General features: G+C 38.8%; 1 protein-coding gene across 2 annotated transcripts in view; it reads right to left on the bottom strand.

Annotated features, from left to right (window-relative positions):
• Positions 1-9,271: 9,271 nt before the first annotated feature.
• ephb1 (EPH receptor B1) overlaps positions 9,272-11,160 on the bottom strand; it is a 170,332-nt gene continuing 168,443 nt past the window's right edge. For both annotated transcript variants that reach the window (XM_058067568.2, XM_058067569.2), the window contains exon 17: positions 9,272-9,678. The gene's annotated coding sequence lies outside the window, so the exon portion shown is untranslated. The remainder of the gene's footprint in view (positions 9,679-11,160) is intronic.

Here is an 11,160-nt window from a genome sequence, read left to right as displayed (position 1 = left end):
TCCCAATGTTTTGAGATTTTTTTTTCTTTTTTTTCCTTACTTTTTCTCACATAATACTACAATAGTGTAGTAAAATACACTTTTTTCTTTCATATATTTGAAGTCTATGCTACTAAAATGACATTTTTTTTTCATAATATTACAAGTTTATTCTCCTAAAATTCTGACATTTTTCTCTTAATATTTGGGCTTTCTCATAAAATTACAGCTTTTTTTCCAACTATTTTAATTTTCCTCTGGTAAATTTTCTTCCGTTAATTATGAATTTATTTACTTTATCTTTTATTTATTTATTTATGTATTTTTAGATTTCTAACTTTCCAGACTCTGTAAACGAATATGTATCATTAGAGCTGCAGCAATTAATCAATTAATTAATGATTAATTGATTATGGAATCAATCAACAACTATTTTGGGTTTTGGATATTCATGTATTGATTTAAAGATGTCATATATTCTGATTTCAGCCTCTCCAATGCAAGTATTTTTTTAAATTTCTTATTTCCTGACCGTAAGGACAAGATTGCGGGTACAAGCAGCTGAAATTAGTTTTCTACGTTGGGTGCCTGGTCTCTCCCTTAGAGATAAGGTGAAAAAGCAATGAAGATGAAAAGCAAAAAACTCGGAGTAGAACCGCTGCTCCTCTGCATTAAGAGGAGCCAGATGAGGTGGCTCGGGTATCTGGTCACAATGCCTGTCGGATGCTTCCCTGGGGAGGTGTTCGGGGCATGCCTGACCAGTAGGAGGCCTGGGAATGCCTCGGGAGCTGCCTGGAGGAAGTGGATGGAGTAGCCGGGAGAGGGATGTTTGGGCTTCCCTGCTTAGGTTGCTGCCCCCACGACCCGACCTCAGGATGGATGGATTGTTTTTTTTTTATTGTTGTGAATATGTATGCCATTATGTCACCATATTATTTATAGATTATTGCAAGATAATTTAGCTCATACAAAAAGCTGGAGGAGGACGACAGAGCAGAGGGTTTTCATTCATCTTGTCAATCTTGTCAAATGTTTTTATCACCCACTTTGTGCTCTCACACAAACATCTTAGCTGCCCTAGTGGTGTAGAAAAACATGTTTATAATTTTTTGTTTTTGTTTAGAAAACAGAACGGTGGTAACCGTCTTGGTAACCATACTTTATTAATCAAATCAAATTCCATTAAACGGCACTTGTTTGTCACGTCTAATTGCAACAATATATTTTTTTGCAATACACATGCTACATACAGAACATGGTTGTTATTGGACAGTATATGTCATTTGAAAAGACACAGTTGAGCATCTATACTTAGCGAGTGCAAAGGCATTTGATGACCTGTCAATAAATCAACAAGCTCCTTCTATTTTTAGGTTTCGGTGTGATAAAACAATGTCATATCAGGGACAAAGACAAAGAGAATAAAAAGTTGATGGCTTCTACCCGTGTGTTAGCCGCCAAGGTCAAGTTATGAAGTTGATATTAAAGAGACGTCAGTAGGAATTGTTTGACCTTCATCGCTGGCTATCAACACGCCCATCTTCCTCCTCGGCTGGCCCGTCTCATTTCCTCTACAACCGTGAAAGGAAAGGAGCCCTTCTGAGTGAGCTCTCTAATTAAAAAGACCTTGACATGTGCATTGTTCATTCATTGTTCCTTCCCTCATTTTGGTGGGAAAATATTTCATTGATTTCTTTTTGCAGGAATCGAAGGCGGGCAGAGCTGAGAGTGGCTCTGTGCGGGATTAGACTCTGCGGGGGGGTTTCAGGAGTGGGTGGGGCACTGTCCTTCTTATAACCCTATATCTTCTCAACCTTTAGAGACAAAAACGCTTTGGATGGTGAGGAGATTGGATCGGCTTCCTTGCAAATTTGGGTTTTTGCTGCTTGTCGGAACAAAACCGTATACTGTATGCACATTAAACAGATGAACAAGCTTTAATTAGACATAACCTTGGTGTCCAGACTTTTTCCACCGAATTCCTTATATGGGCGTTCCCGGGTACAAGCTATTAGCTGTACAAGATGAGTGGGAGGGGGGGGCGGAATAAATTAAAACTGACAGTTTTCAAAATCCAAAGAGATATAGCTGGAATAGGTGCAGATTCTGGAAGATATAGAAAGCTTTCTGCACGGGTTATCGTGTTTACCTGCTCTATGGGAGTCCACAACTCAATACAAAGGGCCGAAAATGCACCACATGGTCAGGCACTGACAATCACGTGTGTGCAAAATTGGTTGAAAAACATGGCCGCCATCTAGCTAAACGTTAGGGCAGGTGGATGGGTAGGACTTAGTAATTGCCCATAATATGTCTGATAATTATAACATTTTGACAATATCTTTCAAAGCACTTTTAGCACAACCCACTTGGGGCATCACAGCCACTTTTTTCCAGATGACTATATGCACGAACGTGATTGTGTAATTTTGTCCATGGTTGTATAGCTCACTTTCTCCTGTCACTGGAATGGTCTCTAATTGACGTCTTAGCAAGACTGGTGTCAGGCATCTCTGAAATGCTGATTTCTAGCACAGAGAAGATTGCTTTTGATAATTAAATGCATCTTAATTACCTTCGACCTCCTTTGAGATATCAAATCTCATTGGACACAATCTCTTTTTATACACAAAAGCAGAGAACGTTAAGAGAGGCACAGTCGGGCTCTTTGCAAGCAACGTCTTCATCAAAAATACATTCTGAATTGAATATGTGTCATCTTAATTACTGAATGAGGGGAATGTAATTTATCCATCAGAGCATTGGAATCAGGTTGAACACCCGTCAAAGGCCAAAGCCAGCCTTTAAAGCACTCGCAAAAAAAGTAGCTGAAGGTCAGTTTGTGTTCTGCTGGACCACATGCGGTTCTATGAGTCACTTGGCTCCACTATGACTGGCCTTGGCTACATCACTTTTAAAAGATGAGTGTGTCCTTTGTGGTACACATGGACATATCTAGCTTACACTTCAAATCTGTCGTCTGAAGAAACGACATTGATGTACTTTTATCAGATGTCTCCATTAAAGGAAGAGTGCATTCCCTTGTTTAACTAATGAGGAAATGAAAAATCCATGAATGCTTTTTTAAAAGTTCTCTCACAGTGGTGGTCAGCACATATGACACTCAATCTCCTACAGCTGACGTCATTTTGTAGTTCTTCAAGACTATTTTTAATTGAGAATTTATACATTTAATGGAAGCATCAGATAAGTGCGAAATACTTTATAGCTTCTCTAAAATGCATTTTATATTAGATCAATCAGAAAAAATGTAAATTGCATTAAAGGCAATGAATGACCTTTGTTTTCCAAATTAAAAATACATTTTCAGTAATACAGTTGTATCATATGGTATTAAAAGCTACAGTTAAACCCAAAATTGTTATCAAAACAATTAAAATATACACTAATTCCTCATTTATTGTGATTAATTAGTTCCAAAGCCGACTGTGATAGTGAATTTCCACAAAATATGATTCCTAATTTATAAATTGTATATTTCTGGAGTGACATATACAAATATATGGCTGTTTCTAACATTATTAGAGCCCCATAAACTTGAATTAACACCCCTACAGTCACCTTTACACTCATATCATCGAATATAGTTCATATAAAGTCAGTACATAAGGCACTTCTAAGACTAAACAAGACTTGTGTTGCTATAAATGTGTTCCCTAGGGGAAGCGGTGCAGCAGCTGGACAGGAAATGATGTCAGGGATTCAGAGTTGAGTTGTAGCTTGCCTTGGGTTACAACTGCAACAGTAGCAGGATATGGCACCACAATAATAAAATACAACAGTCTGTAAGAAGAGATACAAGTGGACAGCAGTAAGCACAAGGAGTACCAAGTTCTTAGTCCAGATTGCGTCTTGTATTGAAACTCAAAGTTCACGCATTTCAAGAATAACTTTCTTCTAGAATCAATAGTCACAAATAAGTGCAAATAACATTCATCCATGCAATACCTTCATTACATTTGCCAAATTACCTTCACTGTTTTGGTTTTACACTGGCAACATAACCATGTTTATACCATCACTAAACATAGATGCAGAGAATCCACTATAATAACATTGGACACACAATACAGTTCTATTCTTCTGTCCTTTAAAAGAAGCAAATTGCTAGTTTGCTACAACTCTGGACATATGCAAATAAAAACAAATAAGTCATACAAACGGTAATGTTGAAATGTAAACCCCTTTTTTCAGACTAACAAAGATAATATGGTCGCAAGTGTGTCTGTGCGTGCAGAAACACAATGACCATATACAGTGAGCTTACCTGTGAGACAAGAGTGAGGGCCAACTGAACCCAAAATGGCCGCGACACGGCACGAACTGCCGCCTAAATGTGCTCGAAGACGACCAATAATATTACAAAGTTTCGAAAGCACTTCAATTAGTTCCCTTTAGCATGTTATGGGTTTAAAGAGATGATATGTGTCACTACTGACCTGTAAGAAACAGCTAAGTGGACAGCAGTAAGCACCAAGTTCTTTGCCCTGATTGCGTCTGGGTTGGCGGAAGTTCACACCCAATGCCATCCTGGCACAACAGCTCCCGAAACAAAGGTTCCACCTGAATCCTGCTCATTCTGCATAATGTTATTTTCTTTACATTTTCACAGTATATATAGATTAAAAAAAAATACACATTTTACATTTTGTTGAATTAGATCAACCAAATATATATAAAACCACGTTTTGAAGAGCACCATCTATGTAATCTGCAAAAAGCATCCAGTGGGATTACATTTCAACCATTTTTTTAAAATTTTATTTGGGCAAGCATTACAGTGCATTTCTTACATCAATCAAAATATAACTGTCCATTATTTACATTTGTATTCAACTATCTGATCACAAGCCCAAAAGGTTTAGACTGAAGCAAAAGCTTATAAATGCCTACCCCTTTTTGCAAGATATAATCATGTTCATGCCACTGTCTTGTTTTCCCCTGTTGTTATTATTATCATTGTAATATTATTATTGTTATTATCATTATCATTATTATCATTATTGTTAGAATCTTTATCATTATTACCGTTATTATTGTTACTATTATGACCATCATTATAACACCATTTTCATCATTATAGTTGTAACAATTTTTGGATTTTTTAAATTTAATTTTACAGACTTCATTGCTTCTTGTAGAGTGCTGTATCATTCCATCTGTTGTTTTCTGAAATCCGCAGTATTTATGCTTTTATTGTCAATTTATTAGCCCACTTTTCCCCCTAAGTGTAACATTTACATTTTCTGGATTGCATGTTTCTAATCTTGTGCATTATAAAACAAGAACCATTTGTTTCTGAGGAGGAGCCCCAATCTTGTTAAATGCATGGCCATACACTCATCCTAATTAAACATACTGCAGAAGAACTATTAGAGCCATGTGTGATATGCAGGAACTTTTGGATCAGTTGTGTGCTGCTCCGTGTCCTTCACTCAGTATTCCCTGTAAGTTCCTATACTCCCACACCCCGCATTGCTGAATGCATAGCTTTCCCTCCAACTCACTCTTCTCTCTGCAGGAGCTCCCCTGCTGTGCGCCAATCTCTTTCTCACAGGTGATTGCTCAGGGAATATTGATTAAGGCAAAGATTTGTTGAAGAAAAGTCACTGCTCAAACCACCAGGGATGTGAAGGTGAGACACACACACACACACACACACACACACACATATGGACTCTCCTTAGTTTAATTGTTGTGATTATAGTGACAAACATGCCCAGTTAAGCTAAATGAGTAAGGAAAGCATACCATGGAGAATATTACCACAGCGTTTGTAAACTATTAAACCGCTTCCATGACTCTAAGACGTCCCTCCTGCAAAATGTATACCCACCTTAAACTCAAATCCATTATGGTTGAAGTTTTGCACAACTGCAAAATGTCCGTCCTTATGTTGTGTAAACCTGGTTATAATATTGTTACCTGTCGCTTCCCTGTCAGCACACTTCCCCTAATTTGTTCTTAATGATAACTGACAAATGTACAATAGAAATCAAATACAAATGGAATGGCCTTTATTGTCATTATACAAGATGTACAACAAGATTGGAGAGCTTCTCTTTTCAGTGCAGTAGTCAAGTTAAAAAAAAAAAGTATACAAAAGTAAAAGTAAAGAGTAAAGACAATTTAACAAGATATATACAAGATATCCAAAATATACACATAGTATTGCACAGGAGCATATGCAGGAGCAGACATACTGCAGATATATTAATTTTAGTGCAATGATAAATGGGTCATAGTGCAAATAATGACTGGTGTATACAGATGAGTAAAAGTCACATATGAGTGTATTGTATTGGCTTGTTAAATAAATAAATATGATTGAGGTAGTAACAGAGGCAGTGATGGAAATATTGCACATTTGCATTACGCTAATGGGAAGAAGCTGTTTCTCAGTCTGCTTGTTTTTGCCTTGATGCACCAGATGCACAAAGATTCAAAATAGTCCAAAAGTCAAACCCCCTACATTCACATGTGTTGAATTCATGCAAATATTTCATCACACCCATCACCTTGTACAATAACAATAATTCGAACGACTAGATATAAGAGTGAAAATAATCCACAAAGTCATGGAAATTGCAGTACTACAGCAGAATAGAAGACATGGGACAAGCAAACCTGTTCAGGCCAGGGAATTGCACCCAAAACCATCACATATGAATGATGTGAATATGCCCCAAGATAGTCATTGGTGTTGTTCCTAATTTCTCATCAGTTTCTCCTTTCTTTGCGGTGATTGGTCGGGGCACAAGCATGGAAGTGCGCCCATGTGAGTGCACATTTACCTTGATTGATTGGACTTTCCCAAGCGTCACCTGGAGAAGGGGGGGGGAGTTACCTGGGTAGTTTTTGGGTAAATGTAGTTAGGTGTAATCGAGTCCTTAAAATGTATACAGAAAGTGAAGCTTAAGTGTGGTACTATTGAAAGGCTTTTGTAACCTAAAAGAAGGGTGTATTAAGTGTAAATATGGTACCTTTTTAGATAAATTGCCTCACCCTCTCATTGGGGAATTTTGGTTGGCCCTTCACGGGTAAAAGGGGCTGGGTGAATTGTTGTGTGTGTGCTGGGGAAAATGCTATTGGACTGTCTGGCAAAATAAACTTGCAGAGTTCTCAAGCCCCTGGTCTGGTTCAGATGCTATAGCTATTCCGGGCTAGTAAGAGGCCATTTTTTTTCAACTTAAAATCTTACACAAACACACCTGGAAACCGTAGTGACTGATGGACACAGCAGGATGATTCAGGGTAAACGTTGGGGTTAAGTTTTTTTGTTGTCGTTGAACAGCAAAATCCATAGGAACTCATTGGATTCTGCAGGCTTACTTAATTGTGTGTGCATGTGAATTATTGACTTGGACAAGTTTCAGAGTCTTTGGACACGCTTTGTGTTTTCTCCTTTGCTGGTGCAACTGTGAGAGCCAGTGTGTGTTGTGTATAAAGCATTAAAACGACAGAACATTGGCTGTTTCCTGAAATCTACTTGGACTCCTCTCTTCTTGGCTCAGTCGTCTCACTGCTAAGCCCATCATCAATCAGTTAGAAGCCCATAAACAGTTACGGTAGAGCAGGAAGAGTCGGGACACGTCCGCCCCCAACTTCTGACTCACCTCATCAACCATGTCATTACTTTCCGCACTGAAATGAAAATTGCACATCTCAAGTCCCTGGCAAGCAAAGTTTACAAGGCCAAACCCACTCTGATATCATTTGAGATCGTTTACACAAATTATTTAAATCAAGATGTTATTCAACTGAAAAAAATACTTAAAAATACATTTTTAACACTAGAGAATTTTTACATCAAATTTTGGGATTTTCACTTTTGTCCAATTAGTCTTTTATTAGTAGATTTAAGTTTGTAAGTAGGCGGCACGGCGGTCGAGTGGTAAGCGTGCAGACCTCACAGCTAGGAGACCAGGGTTCAATTCCACCCTCGGCCATCTCTGTGTGGAGTTTGCATGTTCTGCCCGTGCATGTGTGGGTTTTCTCCTCCCACATTCCAAAAACATGCTAGGTTAATTGGCCACTCCAAATAGTCCATAGGTATGAATGTGAGTGTGAATGGTTGATTGTCTATATGTGCTCTGTGATTGGCTGGCGACCAAATCCAGGGTGTACCCTGCCTCTCGCCTGAAGAGAGCTGGGATAGGCTCCAGCACCCCCGCGACCCTCGTGAGGAAAAAGCAGTAGAAAATGAATGAATGAATGAAGTTAGTATTAGTAGACAGGCAGTGTCAGCAGCACGTGTTGGTTATGGCTGCATATTCCTTCCCTGGTGCAAGTCTTTGAGTTCTTGTGATGTAAAGTGTGCTTGTTCATGCCTATTTTGCCAAGGTTTTTTTTTTTCCAGGAGCAAAGTTGAGCTTTTTTCTCCTCCCTGCTTCTCTTGTGCTGCCCTTCATCGCCGCAGTCATCCTGTCCTGTCTACCCCCCTTCCCCCCCAAAAAACTTCTTGTTTTATGCCTTAAAGTGTTTTTACACATGCAGTATTTTTCATTCAGTTAAGCAGCATTAGGTCATTCTTCTCCAAATGATGTAATCCATGAGAGGCTGCCGTGTTTCAATTAGTGTTGCAAAAAAGCCAAATAAAAATATTCTGACGCTTATAAAATTGGACATGTCAGGAACATCGGCGGAGTTCTTGCGATTTTCGCGGGCACATTTTACCCGATTATATTATATGAATTTTTGTAATTGTGTAAATATTCAATTATTGTTAAATCTGAATTTGTCATTCAGTTTTTGCAATACATTTGTGTCTGTTTTTGAACGTTCTTCCTTTGGAATGTGTGGCTTTTTAATATACAAATATTATAACCATAGAAAGGCACACTTTAAATGTATTGAAATGATAAGCCATTTTTGAGTAAACTTCAAGTGTCATTTCAGTATTACCTGGCTGAGTGTCCTTTTTTTCTGCTAATCAAAATATGATCACTCTAAATAACAGCATTTTTTTTAGTACATCAACTTTGAGTATCATGTGGTATTAAAGTTTTTTGGAGGACTTTGTCCCAAAAGTCAGTATTTTCAACGGTGGTTGGATGTGATATTTTCATGGTGAGTGATGGCTCCATTATTATTTTTTGAAGGCTTACAAAGTGAGCTGTCAGTGTGCTATGAAAGTGAACATTAGACATAAAACACTGCTGACAACAAGCGCTCTGTGAAATGACTGCATTCTCCCCCATCACCACTACTACCTCTGCTTGTTGACTAATTAATAGCTCAATGTGTTCCTGCTCATAAATACGGATGAGTCAGACTATTAAATGATTGACTTGTTTTGTCAAGGCGTTTATTATGTGCATTTTAGTACAACAGTTTTCAGAAAGTCACAGCTTACAAACTCTTTGACATGTACTTTTTCACAATTCACATGTGGGCGGGGAGGAGGGGGGGCTATACAGAAACAAAAGGGAGACATTCACATTCATACAATGTACCTGTGCCCATAGAAATGTCTGTACATTTTCAGGCTGTGCACACACACAATATCTTGTCCTTGCATACACAAATAAACAAATATGTTGATCCGTTGTGTACCATAAAATGGTGCGAGGTTGTGAGTGGATTTCTGTCAATCATGGTCTTCTTCCTCCCCCCGACGGAACTTTACAGACCGTTTTTTATGCGTGTGTAAAGCCTCTCTGGAGTCTGAAATAGAAGCTAAAAAAGAGAAAGTAAAATTTTAGGGCATCATTGAGATGAACCTCCACCCTGACCTTTAAATGACAAGCGTGAAATCGCCCACTAAGAGTGCGATTGGTCACTTTCCAACACTTTACGGCACTGTAAAACATTTAACAAGCTCTGTTCTGTGTTTTTTGTGTTTCCATTCAGTGTGCCGTCAATGGGTGGGTGAGGGTGGGACGATGACCCGCCCCTGCATTTATCACCCTTGGAGTGTCATTACAGCTTCATATGTACCCAGACAAACAGAAGAAAGATTGGAAATAGAATGACACAGTTTGTATAATGAACATCCTCTCATTCACAGGCTGGAAAAGCAAACAGAGGATGAGACGTAGCCCAATGAGTGCTAATGTCTTCTAATTGAATCCCACTGGACTTCTTGTGAATTAAGGAAGGATGCTGTGTTACTTATTAACCTCACCAGGAATAGAAGGCTCTAGACCGCCACAATGCAATAAAGATAAAAACAATAAAGATACAAATGTCATATTGTTACACGGGGCTGCACCGCGGTCGAGTGGTTAGCGCGCAGACCTCACAGCTAGGAGACCCGAGTTCAATCATCTCTGTGTGGAGTTTGCATGTTCTCCCCGTGCATGCGTGGGTTTTCTTCGGGGACTCCGGTTTCCGCCCACATTCCAAAAATTGTCCATAGGTATGAATGTGAGTGTGAATGGTTGTTTGTCTATATGTGCCCTGTGATTGGCTAGCGACCAGTCCAGGGTGTACCCCGCCTCTCGCCCGAAGGCAGCTGGGATAGGCTCCAGCACCCCCGCAACCCTTGTGAGAACAAGCAGTAGAAAATGAATGAATGAATATTGTTTTGTTGTACACATAATACACAAAATATTGTACACAGAAAATCGAGGCCGCTTTTGCTGTTATTCATACAGTACAATATTTTCTGGCAGGTAGATCTTTGGGACGAGGCCATTTTCAAAGTGTCCCTCTGGCTTCATCTTCTTCTCTAACAAAAACCTTGCTTTGATGATAGCTCAAACATGAATACCACTAAATGCAACATATACTCCAAAGCGACTCATAGTCTGGAATATAGTGTAATTTTGTCTTTAAAAATATTTGTTCAAACATGGGTCTTGAAAAAGAGCTTGAAAAATGTCTTAACGGCGCTTGGTACATAAAAATTATTCAACCTCTGTAACCACAGAATGACAGGAATGTGGTCGGCCATCGCATTTTATTAGTAATAACAGACATAATTCATGATAATATAAATAAAGTACACAGACTTCACTGATCCCAGCCGCCACTACATTTGTGTGTGCGTAACAACTCAGGGCAGCCACTGTTTTATGACAAAACAATATTGTGAAAGAAAACATTTGGGACTACTGCAAGTCTCTCTCGATTTAGTGTTTGATGGAACCTTATTCTTAAAGCAACAGTAGATTCTCAAAGGTTGAACACTGTCTATTTGAAGCAAATATTCTCGTA

This window comes from Doryrhamphus excisus, linkage group LG6, assembly GCF_037039965.1.
Source record: "Doryrhamphus excisus strain RoL-2023G ecotype Guam linkage group LG6, RoL_Dexc_Guam_v1.1, whole genome shotgun sequence".
Lineage (NCBI taxonomy): Eukaryota > Metazoa > Chordata > Actinopteri > Syngnathiformes > Syngnathidae > Doryrhamphus > Doryrhamphus excisus.
The sequence above is the reverse complement of the archived record's forward strand: the minus strand, read 5'-3'. Positions and strand labels throughout refer to the sequence as shown.